The sequence below is a fragment of the Mustela lutreola genome, chromosome 4 (genome assembly GCF_030435805.1).
Source record: "Mustela lutreola isolate mMusLut2 chromosome 4, mMusLut2.pri, whole genome shotgun sequence".
In the NCBI taxonomy this organism is placed as follows: Eukaryota; Metazoa; Chordata; class Mammalia; order Carnivora; family Mustelidae; genus Mustela; species Mustela lutreola.
The window spans coordinates 85,491,373-85,512,730 of NC_081293.1; the positions used below are offsets into that span (position 1 = coordinate 85,491,373).

The 21,358-nt window shown below is 42.3% G+C and overlaps 1 protein-coding gene across 3 annotated transcripts in view; it reads right to left on the reverse strand.

The window, feature by feature from the left end:
- SLC35F3 (solute carrier family 35 member F3) overlaps positions 1-21,358 on the reverse strand; it is a 385,921-nt gene that overhangs the window by 25,958 nt on the left and 338,605 nt on the right. The window lies entirely within an intron of this gene.

Here is a 21,358-nt window from a genome sequence, read left to right on the forward strand (position 1 = left end):
GAAGAATTCTGTCACTTTCTTGGTAAGAGAAGGAAGTCACTAGACCTCTATTGTGGGGGAAGGATACTTGACGAGAACTCCCTGAAACATATGTTGTTTAAAAATTTGCCTCCGGTTGGAATTGTCTTTGTGGCCAGGCAGGGGCCGTCCATCCTTGGGAGCATCTAATACATTTTGGCTGTCATACCACTAGTGCTAACGATCTGTGCATTTTCTCCGTGAGGCCGTTTTTAGAATCCGTTACTCCACTGCGTGGATGTCTATTTGTCCACGCCCCCTGAGAAACTAGCACAGGTCCAAGAAGAGTTCAGCCTCTGAACAGAGCATGAGATGAAGAAACAGCTGTAGAAGGAAGGTTTTCAATGTCATTCTCCATTCCAGGGGAAAGGATCATCAATGTATGAAAACCCACTTCCAAAAAACAAAGCCACCCTTCCACACATGGAAGAAGGCAGCAGAGGAAGCCGGCTGGCAAACAGAGTGGAGAGAGCCCTGAGAAGGGCTTGGTCTGGGACCTGGACTGCTGGGGAGCCAAGGTCATTGCTCTACTGCCCTGAGAGCCAGACAAGCCAGATGAGTGAGGTGCGTGCCTCTTATGGCCGTAGACACCCAGGCTCATAGGCAGGGCCCAGCACAGGAAAGATAAAACTAGAATAAGCCAAATACCCCAGCATGGGAGAACAGCTGTGGCCTCTGCCACTTAAGACTTAAATGCAGCCGGAAAAGAGGAAAATTAAAAGCAAGAGTCAAAGGGGATTTGGTGTGATTTTTAATATAATTCAATTTGTTCTTATCACCAATCCAAAATGAAATCCGCCTTTGTTCATTACTCAACTGTAGGACAGCCACAGAAGGAAAAGGAAACTCATTAACTTTCACTGAACTCAGTCCTATGTGGCTTCTAAACCGGCACTGGGGAAAATGTTTGCATGACTAAATTTACCCCGAAACCAATTCAACTGAATTGGTTCCAGTTTGGCTTTATAGAGACAAAACTCTCATCTGACAGACCGATATTTCTGTTGCTGCCTGATTTTCATACAGTATTTTCCGTTTTCTATGGGGTTTTCTCAAGCCCCTGTTCAGAGAACAGTCTTCTCTCTCTTGGGGACAATGACCAGGGGTGACACTTCCTTCACGTTTGGGATTTTCAGTAGCTATAAAGTGGTGCCAGTCCTTCTAGCATGATCAACAGGAAATACAAATCTTCTTTCCTGCCATTAATGTCAACCTATTTTACATTTTTTTTTTTTTTTTAATAGGCTCTACACCCAGCATAGAGTCCAATGCGGGGCTTGAACTCACGGCCCTGGGATGGAGACCTAAGCTGAGATCAAGAGTTGGATGCCTAGCCCAGATGCCCCTAATGTCAACCTATTTTAACTCTATTTAGAGGTTAACCTTCTTAAGGGACCACAATGTAAGTAGGATTTCCAAGTTCCCTGGACTATTATAAAAAATGATTCATATTGTGGCAGGGGTCATCCAAAGCCCATTGGATAACCCATGTCCTCTCTGAGAAGCTATGTGTGATTCTTCCAAAGTGTGATGAATGTAGAAGTGTGGGGAAGAGGGATCCTTTTCCGTCCTGGAGATGGAAAAGGCAAGATTTCTGGGTCCAGTAGATCTCTGCTGGCCCTTCGTAGACTCGTGGCAGGGAAGTACAGCTCAGGTGGGGAGATCTTGGTTCTAAGCAGACAAAGATGACTGGCCCCTGAGCCAATGAGTCTCGTGCTGTTTTCAGACCAAAGGCTGTCACTAATCAATGTCAGCTGGGTTGGCCACATGTACCCTTGATTGCAAGAAGACCCAAGAGGGATATGGGCACAAATTAATTTCTTCCCAGATACCTCTTCTTGGTATACAAAGACTAGAGTATAGTAGATCTTGACTGGTTTCTGCAAATGACATGACAGCTGAATGTCCTTCTTTCCTTGGCAGGCTAAGTGCCCAAGGCCGGTAGATTACACTCCAGCATGCCCAAGCCCTTTGGTTCCTACCAACTGAGTCATGTGTTGGCCAAGATTTAGATGTTGTTTGTTTCCAATCCTGCTTGAGCTAATTGTTCTTGGTTATTTCGACTGCATAATTTATTAAATATTTCCTAACCCAGTGAAATGTGAGTGAGAAAAGAAAGTGTTTTTCCTATGAAATCTAAGTTGAGCATTTCAGGAAAGAGTCAATAAAACAAGTCACTAAAATATTGCTCTTGAATTAGGTATGAATGAAACACTGTGTAAGACAGGAAGAACTGTAAACATCTGTAAGTACTACACTTCTCTATTATTTGGCAAATATCTATGCTCTTGGTACTCCTTAAAGAACCCTGACTAGGATAGCCTGGTTTAGTGGAATTAAGATGGCCAATCATTTTTTTTTTTTTTTTCAAATCAGTAAGCACTTGTTCATAACTTGTTATATTCACAGTTCTAGATAAGGCACTCTGGCTGATAGAGAACAAGCAAACAGTCCCTGCTCTTGAGAAGATTATAGTGTAATTGGGGAGATACACGGATTTCCTCAACAGAAAACAATGCAAGTTTAAATATAATTACATATTAGATGGTATGGAATATAATAATGCTATAGAATTCATGTTTAGTGGAGAGATTTGAACTGATTAGAGAAGGCCTCATACAAGATATGGATTTTGAGTCAAACCTTCAAGGATAGGCAGGATTTTAGTAGGGCTGGGGGAGAGAGAATATCCTTGGAGAGAGAAGAGAAGAAATTGTACCAACAAAACAAGAGTGAATGGAAATAAAAAAGGAAATAATCCTGGAAATAAAATAAAAGATAAGTTAAAGAAATTAGGTAGAAGAGTTGGGATATAAAGTGAAGATAATCTCCTGAGAGTGAGAGAGAGAGAGAAAGAGAAAATTAGAAGATCAAGCCAGAAGGTCCAATTTTAAACTAAAAGAAACTCCAGAAAGAGAGAATGGGAAAAATATAGTGGAGGGAATTATAAAAGAGAGAAATCGAGAAAATTCCTTAGAAATGTGGGGTATGAATCTTCATAACAAAAGGGCCTACTAGGTACCAGGAAAAATGAATGAAGAAAGTACCAAAACAAGGCACATACTTGGGACATGAGGGGATAAAAATAAAAATAAAACTCTCCCAAGAGAAATGAAATCCAATAGGTCCGGGGGGTAGGAAACTGCGATGGCTTCTGACATCTCAACAACCAAAATGGAAGCAAAACAACAATGGTCTTGACATTTTTCAAGGGAAAGTTTTTTTGCAAGCCAGAATTCTATAACCAGCCAACCCTCAATCAAATGGGATGGTAGAATAAGATATTTTCAGCTCTGCAGGACTTGAAAACATCGACTCCCATGCCGCACCAACACAAGGGTGTAAAACAAGGAAGAGGAAAGTATGGCAGCAGAACATGTGGCTCTGACAGGGCCAAGAGTCAAAGCTAGTGCCAAGAGGAGGCTCCGTGGCAGACCACATAGGTCTCTGGGAGTGGAGTCTCCCGGGAAGTCTTGTGATTACACCAGCACAGGGAGTGTACTGATAGGTTTTTGAGAAGGCAGAACATTTAGGGAAAAAATAGCAACCATTAATGGAAATCAGGGTAAATGAGACAAAAGAGGCAAATATTACTGGCAGGGGAAATGACAGGTTGTTCACAAAAGGAAACAAGAGTTGGTGAGCAATATTTCCATGCTTATAATAATGAGAACACGGTTAACCAAACGCTGGGATGGCATTGTGTTGGAAGGATCAAAATCAGGGCAAGTGGGCATACGATGGGACAGACACCAGTAGATGTCTACACTTAAGACATATGGAGGTAAGACTTTAATTTACATAAATTGGCATAAATACTACAAGAACTGGACGTGGCTGAGAGTGAGCAGGAATGGACAGGGGTTGCTGTTTTTTAGGATTCTTTGACTGATATTTTGCTTGTCCAAAGTATGTACATGAATTAAATTGCTAGAAATAAAAAATTATTTAAAAACACGTAAGAGAGAGGTCAAGTCGTTCTGGCAAAAGCTGAAACATGAGTGCTCTGAGATAGTTCTGAGGACTGCCGTTTGGAAACCACAGACAAAGAGCAACCCCACAAGTTACAGGTAAAGATGCCAGAGCCCAGACAGATCAAACAATGCCCTCAAGGCCAGAAAGTGCTGGAGCCAGATCTACAGCCTGTGCTCACTCCCCACTGAGCACTCAATGATCCCCCGTCTTTTCTTCCTTTTCTTTCTCTCTCTCTCTCTCTCTTTTTTTTAATCCCTCCTCTCTTTTGGATCCTTTCTATCACGATTTAGATAGGTCTAAGCCTCACCAACATTAAATTACACCCCCAAAGCGAAAGCAAGCATCTGGTTAGCCCCCTGTCCGCCCTCAACCTCTCTCAGAGACAAGGTTTTTCAGAATGGTGGTTAGCACTCACGCCCGCCATGACGGCCTCTCTCACTCTTCAGCTTGCTAACCCAGTGTCAGCTCCCATCACTCACCCACATCTTTGGGCTGATTACTAATGAGCTCTGTACTGCTAAATCCAATAGGCACCTGCTGGGGTTCATCTTTCTCTTGGAAGCCTCTCATAATGTTGACTGTTCCTCCTTGAAATAGTCTTCGGGGCTTCCCATTCAGTACACCCTTCTTGGTATCCTCCAACTTCTCCACACACTACCAAGTCTTCTTCGAATGACTTCTCTGGTATTTACTAGATTTCTCTTCTACTTCTTCCTCTCTTTATCCTGCAGACAGTCACTGTTCTGCTTTCAAAGCTCAACTGATGAATTTCTAGTTAAGACACCACCTTCCACTCAATACCATCCTGCATCCTGGACATCCCAAATTCAGCCTTCCCAACTAGATGTGATATCTTCCCCCTCAACCCTCAATCACAGCATGGTACCATGACTCATATTTCTACCCAGGCTATATATTTGGGAATCATTCTTAACTTCTTTTCCCTTTTCGCATCTAATTCATCACCAAGGTCTATAGATTATGTCTCCTAAATATCTCATTCCTGTGGCCATTACCCCAGCCCATGCCTCTTCCTCTCTCACTTGGACCCCTGCTGCTAAAACCCAATTGAGGTTTTCCCTCCACTGTTGTCTCTTCTCCAACCCAGCCCATCACATTCTCCATGCTACCACTGGGGAGATCTTCCTCTCCACTCACTTTCCCTTAAGAGAATGGCCAAGCTCCCCACCAGGCTTGCCAGGTCCTTCCTGACCTGGCCTTATCCTTGGCTTTATGCATCACCACTTCTCCATCCTTACTCTGAATTTCCCTCATCTTGAACTCATTTTAGTTCTGTGAGTTCAGTGCTCTTTCTTCAACTCTGCTCTAGGTCCCAACAGATTCTCTATTTCTTTTTCTGGAAACACTCTCACTTTTTCCCTTTTTGGTTGGCTGGTTTCTTTCCATCCATTGGGAACCAGTTCATATGCCCCCTTCAGTGAAGTGCCCCTGATATGTGCTCCCCATGTGACCAAACTCCTTATTATACATACAGTAATGTCTATTATAACTACACTTCACTGTATCTGCTTCCTCTGACGTCTTCACTGAAGCTTAAGCTCCATGTGGTCATGACATTTTTGCTTCATCTTATAACCTCATAGCCTAAGACACAATATATGTCAATAACCCTTTTTCCCCCTTTTTACACCAAATGAATGTGCTTATTCTTTTATGGAGGACTGGTAGTTTTTAAACAACAATGCATAGACCATTAGTCTTAGACATTCCAGGGAGCTTTTAAAAATAAGAATTGCTTGGATTCAGCCCTAGATATACTTGATCAAACTGTCTAGTAAGGGGCCTAGAATTCTGTGGAGAATGGTGCAGTTTATAGAAGGGTTACATTCTTGGCAACATTTCATAGTTCAAAATTTACAAATCTTGATTGGTTTTCTCACGGCATACTGTATTTCTGTCTTCCAGCTAATATTAACCCTGCCACCTGGCATTTCTAGTTCCCTTGGACTCCCAGAGTTGATACGGTGATTCTTGTTTAACTTTTAAAATCTTGAGGGAGCCACATTATTTTATGCATAAATGAAACTTTTACATATAAATGAAACATTAGTCATCGTTATATTTTGTTATTGTGAATTTGCATTAAAATGTGACTGCACTGTATTTTTAAAAATCTCCAAAGGATTTTCATGTGCACCTAAGTTTGGGTCCAAAAGTTCATGCTGCCTGTGTCTCCCTGATTTCTTTCTTTACAATTTTTTAAAAATTGTGGTAAAATCTACATAACATTTCCTAGCACTATTTGTTGAAAACAGTGTCCTTTCCCCATTGAATAATCTTAGCATCCTTGTTAAAAATTGTTTGACCATGAATGTCAGTGTTTATTTCTGGGTTCTCTATTCAATTCCACTGGCCTCTAAATCTGTCTTTAGGCTAGTATCACACTTCATGCCCATTCTGATTACTGTAGCTTTACAATAAGTTTGGAAATCAAGAAATGAGAAACCTCTGGCTTTGTTCTTCTTTTTCAACATTATTTTGGCTATTTGGAGTTCCTTGACATTCTATATGGATTTTGGGATGGATTATTCTATTTCTGGAAAAAATGCTATTGGAATTTTGATAGGGATTGTGTTAAATTTGTAGATCACTTTGGTCACTCCTGATATCTTATCAATATTAAATCTTCCAATCGATGAACACTGAATGTCCTTCCCTTTGTTTTGTGTCTTCTTTAATTTCTTTTAGGAACATTGTGTAGTTTCCATACACATGTCTTTCACTTCCTGGGTGAAGTTTGCTTTTGAGTATTTTATCCTTTTTGATGTAATTGTTTTCTTGTCTTTCTTTTTTAGACATAAATTAAAAATTGAAATATAAAATGTATTTCTTTTAGTGCACAGAGATTAAGGTTTAATTTTTATAAAGAAAAATCATACATGTAACACGGTCTCCACTATGATACAGAATATGCCAGCACTCCAGAAGCTTGCCCTGTGCCCTCTCTTAGTCATTACCAGCCCCTCTAAATATAATCATTATGGAGAATTCTATTTCAATAGTTTACTTTACCTTTATGAAGATGGAACCATACATTATTTACTTCTTTAAAAAAAAAGATTTTATTTATTTATTCAACAGACAGAGATCACAAGTAGGCAGAGAGGCAGGCGGAGGGGCGGGGGGTGGGGGGAGCAGACTCCCTGCTCAGCAGAGAGCCTGATGTGGGGCTTGATCCCAGGACCCTGAGATCATGACCTGAGCCCGAAGGCAGAGGCTTTAACCAATGAGCCACCCAGGCACCCCCATTATTTGCTTTTTTACATCTGGTTTCTTTTACTCAATAAGATACCAGAGTAAAAAATATAAATCTGAGGGAAGATTGGCACATGGTTCTCTTCCTCACCATCTCAGGTCTCTGCTCAAACGTCAGAGAGGTCTTCCCAGACCCTCCTATTAAACAGTGACATCGCTACCTCAACCACCGCCTCATTTCTTCATCACTTAAACTCACACTCTGTGACATATTTTATATTCACGTTGTTTCAATTGTCTTTGTTCTTCCAGCAAAATATGAACATCATGAAGGCAGCAACTTTATTTACTGCTGAATCCCCAGAGCCTAGAATAATGCCCAGTGCATCGTAAGTATTCTATAAATACTTGTGGACAAAGTGAATTTCTGTTTCCATACCAGATGGCTAAATTAGAATTTGCGGGTATAAGGCCAGAAATAGGCATTTTTACCCATTATCTCGAACGTCTGTATTCCAAATTCTCCTATGCAATTCATATCCAAAAATTAGTTTTAAATAGCAAAAAAAAAAAAAAAAATCAAATGTAAACCAATGAAACCTACAGATACCCTCCATCTTTAGTTTCAAGTGTGTTATCCTATTCCTGGCTATGCCAGGAACATTGGTATTCTCAGAGAATTAATGCAAAGAAATGTGAAAGGGGTTCTAAGTTCTGTGTATGTGTATTTATGTGTGCGTTACTTTTTTGATGTATATATGTTTGTCTTGCTTATTGTATTAAAATGTTTAAAATGAAATGAAGAAAAAAAGATAATTTCCTGAAGGAAAAGTTTATAGAAACAGCTGTGGCTTAAATGTGACATAACTAATGCTACTTTGATAGATTATCAAAGATGGGATTCTCTATTTTTATTTTTTATTATTTTTAAACAGGGAGACAGAGAGTGAGAGACAGAGTGAGACAGAGAGAGGTAGGGGAGAGGCCGAGGGAGAGGGAGAGAGAGAATCCTGAGTGGGCTTCCCACCCAGTGTGGAGCCCGATGTGGGGCTTGATCTCATGACCTGAGATCACGACTGGAACCAAAATCAAGAGTTGGTCACCTAACCTACGGAGCCACCCAGGCGCCCTAAAGATAGGACTCTTCAAATTAGAGTCCAGGTTATTTAATATCTTGTCATTTCCAGAACTTGGTTATTGATCTACCTAATGCTGTTGTGCAAATTGGTGTTTTATTTTCTTGTCATATTAAGAAAAAAAAATCTAAAGTGATTGATTTCTGAAGTAGAGGATTCCTATTACCATTAGTGAAGATGGAAATGGAAATATATATCTTCATTGATTATGTCAAATGCAGTCTCTGGAGAAAGCAAGTGGGGTGGGGGTTACGACAGAAGAGCTATCACTCCTGCAGACGCTAAGGCACCCCAGATAGCTCAACGCCCAGGTGAGAAACCAGACTCTTAAGTTTGTTCATGTGCAAGGACTCCAAGAAATCAAACCATTAGGATAGCACTTGCTGAAAGAAAATGTGAGCAAGATCTCACGTTCTAGAAAAACAATAACAACAAAAACGTGAGGCAAACAGATGGGCTACTTTCATGCTAGCAGGGCGTGGAGTAACCCAAGAAGTTTAGTGCAAACAGTGAAGATGGCTCTGGGAGAAGTGGAAAGTCCCTGTGGCACACAGACTCGTACATTTTGTTCAGAAACACCTTAATGCTGGTTTCTAAAGGGCCCTCAGTCTGTCTGGAACAGGCCTGCGGATACCAGGCAGAGATCCACTGAACATGGCATGGTGTCAGGGAGATGTGATTCCATGCCAGGGCAGGAAGATCCTTAGGGAACAAAACCAGTCTTGAGTATTAGAAGACTACTCATTTTCTTCTGGATCTCTCTGTACTGAGCAACTCTGGGCTTCTTTTGTACTTATGATAGGCTCAATCTCTGTACAAGGCTCTTTCTGTGGGCTCATTGAGAATAATTCCATCAGCCAATGTTTTTAACCCCCACCATCTCTGTCCATGGCTTGTACTGAAATAAGCTTACATTACTCCTAGTATATATTGGTGGTGATACAATGTATTATCCAATTTTAGGGATACACACAAACAGAGTAGGACATAGAAAATCTATAGATTTATGTAGAAAGACAGAAAAAGAGACTGATGGAGTAGTGTAAAAAATAAAAAAAATAAATGACTAACTTGCGCTTCCCTTGGGTCACAAATACAAACCCGTATTTATTGAAAATACAAATAATGATTGGAAATATTAGCAGAGCAGAATTGGAACAATTTTCCCAGTTATACCTTTTTTCTCCTTCTTTGGCAAGGTCTTAAGGAATACAGTCAGTTGAGGTAAAATGTCATTTCAATATATTTGATATGCAAAAGACAGTTCACTGTGTAGGTTCTGGCTCAGAAGGCATTAAAAGGAAGGCGTGGAAGAATTGAAAGAAGGCAACTAATCGAAGAATAGAAAAACTAGAAAACTGTGATAAGGAAGAAATGAAAAGTTTCTGAAAAATCAAGACAGTAAATCAACCGAGCAGTAGTTGGGATAGGCAGCGGTGGGTGGGGATGTAGAGATATAGGATACATTCCCAAAGTATTACTCAGCAACAGGCTCAGATGATCTCTGGGAACCAAAGGGGAAGGAAACTTGTCTCTTGGAGAAGAACTGCATTTCTACCACAGCCTCCCAAGGAAACTTTGGGAAATGCCAAAATCCCTTGGCACGTGGTAGATGGGATAGGCACACAGCCCTGTGGACAGGCTAGCTTTCCTGTTACAATGGAAGAAGCCCTGCGGCATAGCCTGCCTTCAGCAGATGAACAAAAGACCACCTACTTGATCCATATGTCAATAGAGGCATCAAGGAAAAGCCAAGTAGGTTGGGCAAGCTTGGAAGAACAGATGAAATTTGACACCTACTCATTTCGTGACTGGTCTGAAAGACAATGTGCTTGCTGTTTGTGGCTGATTTACATATTGGATTGATCAAGATTTTAGGAAATAAAAAAGTTTTATTCGTCTGGAATTCCAAAAAGTCACCTCACCCTACAAGCACTCTAAGTGCAGTCCTTGAGCTGAGCCATGGTCATTCAAAAATGCAAACCACCAGATCAGTACATCCCTAGGAAAACAGGGACTGGATCTCACTTTCTAGTCCATTACCAGCATTCACTTTCAACAAGATTAATCCAAAACAGATGCTGATGCTTCTGCACTAGGAATGCATTTAAAGGTGATGTCAGCCATAATTTTGCAATAATCACATAGAAGACAGGAAAGCAAGAGAGTAAAGCCAGGAGGAAGCTCCTGCCCATCTTCCAGAGCTTGGGGGTACTGCCATTTTGTGGAAGGAGAGGAGACGAGGGATGTTAGGAGTGTCCTAACTCAAAGATATATCTTGTTTCCCTAAGGTAGGACTTTTTGCCTGGAAGTTACTTCTTTTAGCCAAAATGAGGTTTGTGAGAAGCTCATTCATCAATATAAAAAAGAAAAGCATTTCACAAAAAAAGAGCTAATTCGGTTTGTAGCAAGGGTAGCCAAGCCCCCAGAAGGAAGAGCCTCTCATGGAGACATTTATGGACCGAGGCTGGAACCTCATATGAAAACCAGAAAAGGGAGAAGATATGATCATAGGACAAAAAAACTGGTTTGAAACCCTGACCTCACCCCGGGGACTAGAAAAGAGCAGCCTAGTCATGTGGGTTATGGTCAAAGCTCAGGTAGATACAGAATCTCATTGTCATGATGGTTTTGTTTGAGTTACCATTCTTAAACTTCTTCCATATGGTAAAACAACAACAACAACAACAACACACCCAACCTGGATGACAGAAGGGTCCTGAAAATGAATCACCTTCTGCTCCTAACCCCCAATCCCCAGATCTCCTCAGGGTCAACCCCCACGACATTTTTCTGCCTTCTGAGAAGAGCCTATTCATAGTCAAACATAAGTGGATACTTTTTTTTTTCAAACCACACAGATATTTATATATAATTCAAATTATACAGTAAAGTAATAAACTTATCCATAGTGTGATTAAGGATGTAAAATAATTTCTTCACCTTTGAAGGGCCCTAATTAAAGAATCATGATGAATGGCTGTAGGCATTGGGGGTGGCCTGTGCTCTATGGCCTGTGCCTGCCCTATCGGGTGAAGAGGAAGGAGAAATAAAGGTAAATAATCAAATAGAAGAAAACTTAAGTTCAGGGCCCACAGGAGGCTGCACTTTTATTTCAAGAAATGATGCAGCAGATTCCTCGTCTCTATAATGGACTTTTGAAAAGGTTAACTATGTGGGACATTTTGATTGTTTTCTTAAAGGAACTTTTAAAAACATAGTGCAAAAGAAAAATATGACAGGAGAAAAGTACTGTTACTCATGATGAAATCATTTCAACTCAATTGTGATTTTGACACATTCTTCTTTCCCCCATATAGATGTGCCTACCCACATGTGATCATTGTGCACATGCAAGGCCATATCTTGTTTCTTAACTGGCAATGTCTCCTAAGAATGTTCCTTTGGGATCACACAGTTTCCTGCTTACTGAGTTTATTTTTGTGTAGGACTGGGGCTGGCAATCTTCTGACTGCCACCTGCATAGATATTCTGGGGATATTCTGCATTGAATTAGGGCTGGTGAATATAGTGTGACAGTCTCACTATGCAGCTGAATACTACGTTGCTCCCAATTTGTCTTTATTATAATAAAAAAAGGTGGCAAATATCTTCTTGTGCATAATTTTCTATAAATTTTAGAATTTTTCCTGAAGAATAATTGTATTTATAATAGAATATTGGGGGGAATTACAGATGACGCAAAGGTTTATAAAAGTCCCTCACCAACTCACATGATTAGGGCACATCTGTAGTACGAAGAAAACACATGCCATGGAGAGAATGAGGTCGCAGACCCCTATGGGGTGTCTGGATGACCACTTTGCATTTAAGGGGTAGTTCCCCAGACTTCAGTATCTACTGCAGGATTTTATTGAAAAGAGATGGCAGGATAGCCTAGCAGTATAGCATATTTATATGGCCTGGATCAGTTGATATCTTCATCCAGTATCAAGAAGCCAACTGAAAGGTGGTTATGAAAGATATTCACTCCAGCATTAGCAGAAAAGTTGGGCTCTATGAAATTGAATGTGTTTCAACCTTGAGATTCTGAGATTAGAAAATAAAATCTAACAGGCAAAAGTTAAGAGTGGCTTCCAGCTAGAAGTAGTGAACTGTTGGGTAAATGTTTATTTCCTCTCCACCCCCACCCCCATTTATTTAGAGTTTAAACAGACAGAAGCAGCCAAGGCCAGTTATCAGAGTCATGAATTAGGCTTTTGTTTATTTTGAAAATGTTAAGATATCTTTTGGGGGCGTTTTAAGGAGAATCATTTTCCTGTATAAGCCACTACTGCTCATAAGTAAGTGAAAGTGTGTTTGCATCTTCCATGAGTATGTTTCAATGTTACAGATCTCCCCTCTGTAGCAGATCCAGGCTTGGACAAAGTATCATTGTATATTAAAATAAAGTTTTAAAGACTTGCCTGAACAGCCAAAAAGATTAACTTTTATAGCACAACTAGAAACAATCATTTTATTAACCTTGAATCATTTTATTAAGCTTGATTTCTTACATTACATGTAGGTTTTCTAAGCAACTAGTTTTGTTACAGTGAGTCCAGAACTTTGTATGCATGCAGCTATCTAGCTAGTTTATCTATCTACCTATATAGCTATTTAATTATTGGTCAGTTCTGAAAATGATGCCTGATACATTTAGAGGCAGAAAAAAATTAGTGGCAATGTCCTTTTTGGAAAGGAATCCCAGATAGAGGGCATTAACAGCACACAAAGAATTTATCAATCCCTGAGACTTCCCCCGAGGGACGGTCCAGCTTTAAGCATGTCTTGGAGAGGGAATGTTCAAAAAGCACAGGTTGCATACATGTCCCATTAGCTAGGAACTTCACAGCCTCCTCCACAGGAATCTGTTCTTTGTTTGGGGCTTAGCTGGTTCTTTTGCAGGCATGATCAAACAACAGAAGTATCTGAAAACTGCAGAGAGTGAACATCACCTTGTCCATATGGCTCCTGGCTAATCTGCTAGTTAGAATGAAGAAATTCTGTATTCTGTGCCAAAGGTGAAGATCAAAGCATCAAAGACAGGATGACCCACCGCTTCCATCTGTGTGCAGAGACCAAAGTGCTGACTGAAGTAGCCTGGCCACTCAGGAAAGAGGAACTCTCAGAATGTCTTTGCATTCTGTCCTGATCTGAAATAGGCTCTCGATACTAGAAACTATTCTGCCCGCTGTAGGCAGTTCACTCAAATATCTGCTACGTGGACTAAAGCTCCTCTGAGAATTCTTGTTTGTGATAGTCCATCTAGCCCAGGAGACTGGACAAGGTTTTCTGGAGCAGAAAGGCACATAGGACCATCCGTGGCAGGACACAACTTCTCTCCTGCACAGGTAGGAGATCAAACGGCCGGAGGTGGATTCTTATGAGAGTCATTTAGTCCTGAAACAGAACCACTGGCTCACGAAAAAGTCAACATGCTTTAATGATAAACATCCCCCTGAGAAGCACCAAGCACTGGTTCACTAGGGTCCAGAAAATAACAGCTGCTGGGTTTTTACTTCTTTTTTGCTACCTCTACTTCAGCAATGACCTGTTCTGAGTTTTGTAGAGCAGTCAAGAGTTAAACCAGGAATACAGTTTTATAATACATGACCCAACATCATTTTAATCACAGAGTGGAGAAGGCATGGCAGATCCGGCAGACCTCTCCCGGGCTTTCTAAAATAAGCTGGAACTCAGACTTTGGGGGGATGGGATGATACGGGATCTGATGGTGCCATCAAAGTCCCAGAATTGAATCCTACAGCCTTAGCAGATGCCTGCATTCACCTGCTGGCCAGCTCCACTTTCTTCCCAGTGGGTGGTTATTTGCTTAGGGGTCTGGAGTGGTAGAGAGAAGCCTATTAGGTGACGATAAGGAAGATAACTTCTAATAATTGCTCAACAAGAGAAGAACTGGGGCTCCAACACTGGGTCTGCTTTGGTTTTCCCATACCATCCTTCAGGTATCTGGGATTCTATTAGTGTGGAGAGATGACCGGTAGAAACTCCAAAAATCTGACTGAATTTCCTGAAGACCTTGGGTGAGCAGCTCTCCCTCTGTTTCAGGCTGTCTCCTATTGTGGCAATAGAAAGTCCAAGGCTTGAGACTGAGGCCTGGGCCAATGACCAGACAGATCTGCATCTGTCATCTGAAAGACAATGGCATTTTGGTAAAGGTCAGTGGCCAGAATGGCAATCTTCAGAGACCAGGCTTTGCAAAGGAGTAATGCAGTGTACAATGACATATGTCATGTAGCTGTCTCACAGAGCCACTCCACACATATTTAAGAGTAGTACCATAGTTAAGTTACACTATGGGGATTCTAAAAGACCTTTAGCCTGACTTAGTCCCTTTATCATGCATCTGCTCTCCTTAGGCATTTTGCAGAGAAACACAAGCAATATCTTGTCCTATAATTTGTCTGCTAAAGCTGACTGCAGGAAGGCAGAACTCCTGTCACAGAGCCCAGCTTGGAAAGCAAAGCACAGAGAGGGGACCCTGCCTTGTTAGGAACCAAGGCCTTTCTCTCTACTGGGCTGGACTCAGTTCTGCTTACAGCCACACTCCCGTGGGCTTCAGAAGTTTGGAGTCACCCCTCTATTGCTGTCCCCTTCACGGAGGGTCCAGGTATCTCTTCCTCCAGGGCTTCCTCTTCAACCTCTAGATCCCTGGAGGCACCCTGCAGATCTGCCCCTTAATCCTCTGGGTCTCCCTCCCTCCACAGACTTTTATAATACTTTTTGCATCAGTGCCTCTTCCACTAGGGCCACTGGTTTCTTCCCAGAAGAAGGAGCCTGCGTCTCAGTCACCTGTGCACCCTCCAGGACCTAGGACAGCGCCTGACTCAACCCTGTACTCAATAGACACCAGTGAATACATCACACAACTTAGTTCCTGATATATTTAGGCATATTTTGCCAATGCCAGTACATTTATACTGCCAGAAAGATTAGCAAGTGACTATGATAGAACTGCAGACTATCAGCGCTGGCAGGGACGTGAGAGATGCAGCTTCCTTATTTCAGATGTAGGCAAGCTCAGGCACAGAGGTGACAAGCTCTGCCCTGGGCTGGGGAGCTGCTTAGTAGCAGAGCTGAGTCTAGAACCAAGGGATTCTGATTCATTGCCCCACGCTCTGAATTTATTTTAGTGAAACCTTAGTGGTGGCCGACGTGCCAGATAAAGGGGACTCTCTTTATCATGGAATGAGTAGCTCTCCCCCGACCCCAATGGCCAGGACAGAATGAGAAAACAAACCAGAGCCCTTTTGCAATGATTCCCTTGCTGCTTGAGGCTCTGCGACCATCAAAGGGTGTGTGTGTGTGTGCATGTGTGTGTGTGCGCGTGTGTGTGTGTGTGTGCATGTGTAGTGCTGAGTGCAAAGAGCCTGCCTCTCTGGGCTTTGCATGAGTGGGCATGAGGATTTAGGGTATATTCCCTGCAACTAATCACGCAGATGTGTGGGCAATGCTCTTTGCTATTTTCAGGAGATGTGTCAAAGCTATTTAAAACCATGGACATAAATTTATCTTTATAAAGAAAAATTCAGCGAAGTTAGCCTCAAGGCTACCCCTCTGGCTTTACCCACAGATTTCTGCTTTTAAAAAGCAGCTTTCTTCAGAGTGAAGAAATGTAAAGATTTGTATAATGCAGTGTCAGAGGAACAGGCGGTGTTTTCTCGATCTTGAACCCAGAGTAAAGCAAAGATGACACAAACTCAAGAGGGACTGAAAAAAAATCAGTGTTGTTACTAAGGAGAAGAATTTCACAAAAGCTGAGATGAAATCCTGTTGTCTCTCAAGGACAGAAATGCTCCCTGCTAGGGGTAATTCCATAATGGGCCATTGTGGAAAGAACTGATTTGTATTAACTATGTAGCTTTTCAAGATTGGTATCAGGAGCCTGGTGTGTGGATGGGTGTCCACTGATTCTGCAGGTTGTTTTCCTGTGTGTGTGTGTGTCTGTCTATCTGTCTGTCTGTCTTTCCCTTACACACACAGCCATAACTACCTGATCCAAATGAACAGCAGAGATTGATTACTTTAGAATTGGATAGATTTCCATGGCATATGCCAACAGCTCCCTTGAAAAATAAATTAAGATTGGACCCTTAGGAGCTGTCTAAAAGCATACTGGTTGGTCCTGTGTTACTGACTGAAGACACATATTGTTTACCCTTGAGGAAGTCCCCCAGGCTGGTAGGCTCCCTGAGATTCAAGAATTAAAAAATAGCTGAGGGAAAGCTGTCTTGCTTTGGGGCATTTCTCTAGCTTAGAGAAGACTGTGGGGTGGGGGGTGCCTGGGTGGCTCAGTGGGTTAAGCCTCTGCCTTCGGCTCAGGTCATGGTCTCAGGGTCCTGGGATCGAGCCCCGCATCGGGTTCTCTGCTCAGTGGGGAGCCTGCTTCCCCCTCTCTCTCTGCCTGCCTCTCTGCCTACTTGTGACCTCTCTCTGTCAAATAAATAAATAAAATCTTTAAAAGAGAGAGAGAGAGAGAAGACTGTGGGGGACAACTGAGTTCCTGCTCTGGTTTCCTCCCATACTAGACTCTGACCTGCTCCCAAGGAACTGGTATTCTCAGGGGTCCCGTTTACTCCAGAGTCTTTTCGATGGGCTTTCCTATTTCCAGTCTCACTGCAATTCCTAGTTACTATTCCTTTCTGTTCACCCAGAGTCCACACACACCCAGTTCCAGACAGCTCTGGTTGCATGAGCCTGACAGCCTACATTTTCCAGGAAAGCGAAGTTTTTCAAAGGTTTTCAAAGGAAAATAACCCCATCTTCCATGGGTGGCAGAGGTGTCTCAAGTCAGAATCTTGCTTGAGTGCCCTTTCTGGAAACCTGATGATAATAAAACATAGACGTAGGAGTCTTTTCTCTCTCTCTCTCACTCTTGATCTCTGCTTTTTTTTTTTTTTTTTTTCCTTTTGGAACACACTTGATGTTAATCTATTGTAGGCAGCCTTTTAAAAAATGTTACTTTATTCACCTTGTAAAATAAGTATTGTGTTTATACAGAAACATCTCAGTGGAGTGCATATTGTCCATCTAACCAGCGTTTCAGTATTTGAAGCTAATCAAGGCCTTTTTAAATGATTGTGTGACTGAAGACAAAATACAGTGAGAATTAAAAATAATCAGATGCAGATTTTGGATATTTAAAACCTGTCAGCATGATTTATGACACTTTTCAAGGGAAAGTGAAAATTGTTCATAACCTACACTCTATGAGAAGAAAAATAACTTTAAATTTTACCTCTCTGGTCTTAAAAAAAAAAAAAAAAAGCAAAGAACAGGAAAGAAATGCTTCCCTTATGTAGAAGCATTCATTATTTTTTCCTAGCAACATTATCGGTCACAGATTAACAAAAATCCATTGTGAAAAATACAATCACAGAACTGAGAAAATAAGAAATTTCTACAAGCATATTATGATTTATAAGGAAACCCAACTACCTTTAACCTAGGCCTTAGGAATCTTAATTGAAAAATGAATAAGCCATATGTCTCTAAGTCTTTTTTTTTTTTTTTTTCATCTGTGAAATGCAGGACCAGTTCAGATAATGCTTTTATAGTCAATAATCTATAAATGTGGGATTCACATCCTAGTGGATTCAAGGTCTAGAGCTGGAAGTACATCCCTAGAGCAGAGGCCCGGGCTTTCCTGCAGGAAGGCTCTGGTCAGCAAGGCAGCAGGAGGATGGGTCAAGCCTGCACAGCCCCTTCCTCTCTGATCCCAGGGGCTGCCCCAACCATCGATGAGCCTTTACCTGGGAATATTGATCCCAGCCCAGTGTGGACCCCAGACCCTGTGCTGCAAATGGGCAGGACCCTTCCCCTCTCACAGGGCTGCCTTTGGGATGCACCATGTACCAGACTCTCATGTCCATCCCGGCCTTCCAGGATGCCCCACAAGCCCCACATCCATTTCTGCCAGTTTGGGTAACAGCTCAGGAAGCAGATGACAATGCAAGCCCAAATCTTCTCTGCCCACGTTCTGGGCAGCCTGGAATCGAGACCCCCCCCCCGACACACACACTGGTCTGCAGAGAGCCACAGCTCAGGAGCAGGTGGCTTCCCTGTTGTCCTCGGCCCCTTGGCAGGGATCAGCCTCCACCACTGCTAGGCTTGCCAAGGCCCTGAACATGGTGAGTCGTCAAAACTCGGCACACAAGGCAGCAGACAGGTGCCGGGAGCACGTCTACAGGGATAGATGAATCAAGGTCTCACAATTTCCCGCCCACCTCATCCCAAGACCCACAAGCACCAGCCACCCGACCCGCAGCCCAGCCAGGCTAATGTGGCTGAGACTGTGAGCTCCGGGTGTTCCTGGAGCCAAGGCTGCCAGCGTCGCCCTCTGCTGCCCATCCCCTCCTGTTCCCCTGTTGCTCTTCTCCCGCCTGGGAGCCACACCCATGGTTTTGTAGGCAGTGTTTCCAGTCTCTGCTCCTGGATGGGGAGTGAGCTGGTGTGTAAAGCACAAATTTTCAAGGTGGAGAAACAAAGATTAAACCCTGCTTCACTACCTATCATGAGGCGGCCATAAGCATCTTACAGAACTTGAGGAGTCTTAAGTTCATCATCGGAAAAATGGGTATTTTAGTAGTAACCTTAGAGGACCACAGTGGTGGTTAAATGAAATGATATGAGTTGAGCAATCACCGAAGTGGCTGATCTGGCAGAAACTCCTTATATACCATCCTCCCCCACATCCCTCCCTTCAAAGAGGACAGACTTCAATTTAAGGAAACGACTTTGAGGCTTGAGTCTAATCTCTCATGCTGCCAAGAGTCATGGACTAAAAATGTCCTTAGCATTTCGTACCAAATCGCAGCAGACACAGTGATTAGTCTGACTGCACTTTGGAGAGTTTTATTAATAGTCACTAAACCACAGAATTCACAAGGAATGTTTTAAAAGTAATGACTTACATCCCATGCACTTAATCAAAGTTCTACCAAGTTCTATACTGTATTCAGTAGAATTTCCCAACACGGCGAGTGGTATCACCTTCTTTGTTTTCACGGGTACAGTGCTCTGATTGAGGGAAGGGGCGTCCACACCGTGGCACGGACCCTGCACCAGAACCCTTGGGCAACAGAGATATTTGCCCCACACCAATCTCAAAGGGGAGGCAAGTGTCTTTCAACCCAAAGTCATGAAACTCAGGAATTGGAATTTAAGCGTAAAGTCAAAGTGAATGCTCCTATCTAGATACTGATGTCCCCCATCTGCAGTTTTCACTACAGCCCAGCAGCCCTTCATTGATGCCTATAATGCAGACAGGGGGCAAAAACAGCTGGTTAAAGGCATAGGCTCTGGAGCCGGAGCGTCTGGGTCCAAATGCTGGGTAGGATAGTGACTCAGGTCAGTTACATAACCTGTCTGCGTCTCAGTTTCATCATCTGGAAAATGGGAAAAATAGTATCCACTGTATATGGTTGTTAAATGAATTGCTTGTATTAGGGTGCTTGGATTAGTGCCTGGTGCATAGTAAGCATCCAGTAAGCATGAGCCATTCTGATTGTGAATAATCGTTTTCAGCGTATAAAGCCCTGACCTGGCTCAGGAAGGCTCATTAGGCAGCGTGTCCTGGTAGAGCATGGATTTGGGTGTCGGGCAGATCTAGATGCTTCTGCTCCTTAGCTGTGTGATTCCTCTAATGTATTTAACTTCTATGATTCTGTTTCCTTATGTCCAATACGGGCATAAGGCACGATTTGTGGGATTACCGTGAAGGTAAAATAAGAAAGTATGTGGGAAAGTGCAGTATCTGACTGGTGCTTCCTAAATATTACTTTTCCTACTAATGAGAAGCCCACTACTTCCGGGGACATCCAGGGAGCTCTGAGGAAATGTTCTCTTTTTATCTTGATTTATGATCTAGCTTCATATGACTAGTACCTACGGGTCCTAATTCTATCTATTAAACCCAATCTCATACTTTTTCTATTTAATTAGAAAATCGAGTATTTGGAGGTTTCTCCTCTCTGGACTAATTATTCCTGGTTCCTGTCATATCTTGTCAGACCTGATTTTGGGGTCGTCTTTCCACCCCTGCCACTCATTTGTGTGTCTCTTAAAATGTGTCCCCATACGACACTATCAGTAAAATATGGTCATTAGAAAAGCAGACGAAAGTGTCAGTTCCCTGGTTCAAAGTATTAGACTTTGTTATGTAAACTGGATTAAATAAACAGTGTTGATGACTTCATCACACAAGTAACTCCTGTTATAGTTAGAATCAACTGAAGTCTTCTCCCACGTGTGGCTGTTGGGCTGCTCCATCCCCTGTACCCAGCTTTGCTCCTTGTGCTTACGTGGAGACATGACATTCATTCTATTAACTTTCTTGTTATAGTTGACCCTGCTTTATAGCTGGCCAGATCTTTCTGGACCCCAATTTTATCAGGGAAAATACCAGTATCCCCCTAGATTTTCTGTCATTTGCAAATTTGACAAATACAACTTTTATGTTTTTACCGAAGTCATGGATAAAAATGTTGAAGAGTACCAGGGAAAAAAAAGTGCCCAGTTGACAAGACAGATGCTTAGAAAATGTGAGCTGCTTCCTAGCAATCACCACTCGTGGTCATTTAAAGGCTCACAAGTATCCCCTTACTAATCTGGCCTCTCATGTGGTTTGGGACCACATCTTGCACACCAAGTTGGAACTTGCGGAGCCTTTCTTCTTCCCTTGCCTGTCCTTACTCTCTTGCCCCTCAGCCTCTTCCCCAGAGCTCATTTGAGATCCCCTAACTGGTACCCTGGAACATCATCCTTTGGTCCAAGTGACCTGCACACCTGCATTCAGAGAAGCCAGGCACTCTCTCATCTCCTACTCTGGGCTTTTGATGGCCTTGGGTGCTTTCCTCCTTTCTTTTGCATTTTTTAGAAGATGTATTTATTTATTTTAGAGACAGAAAGAGGGAGAGAGTGGAGGGAGGGGTAGAGGGAGAGGGAGAGAGAGAATCGTCAAGCAGCCTCTGTGCTGAGTGCAGAGCCCA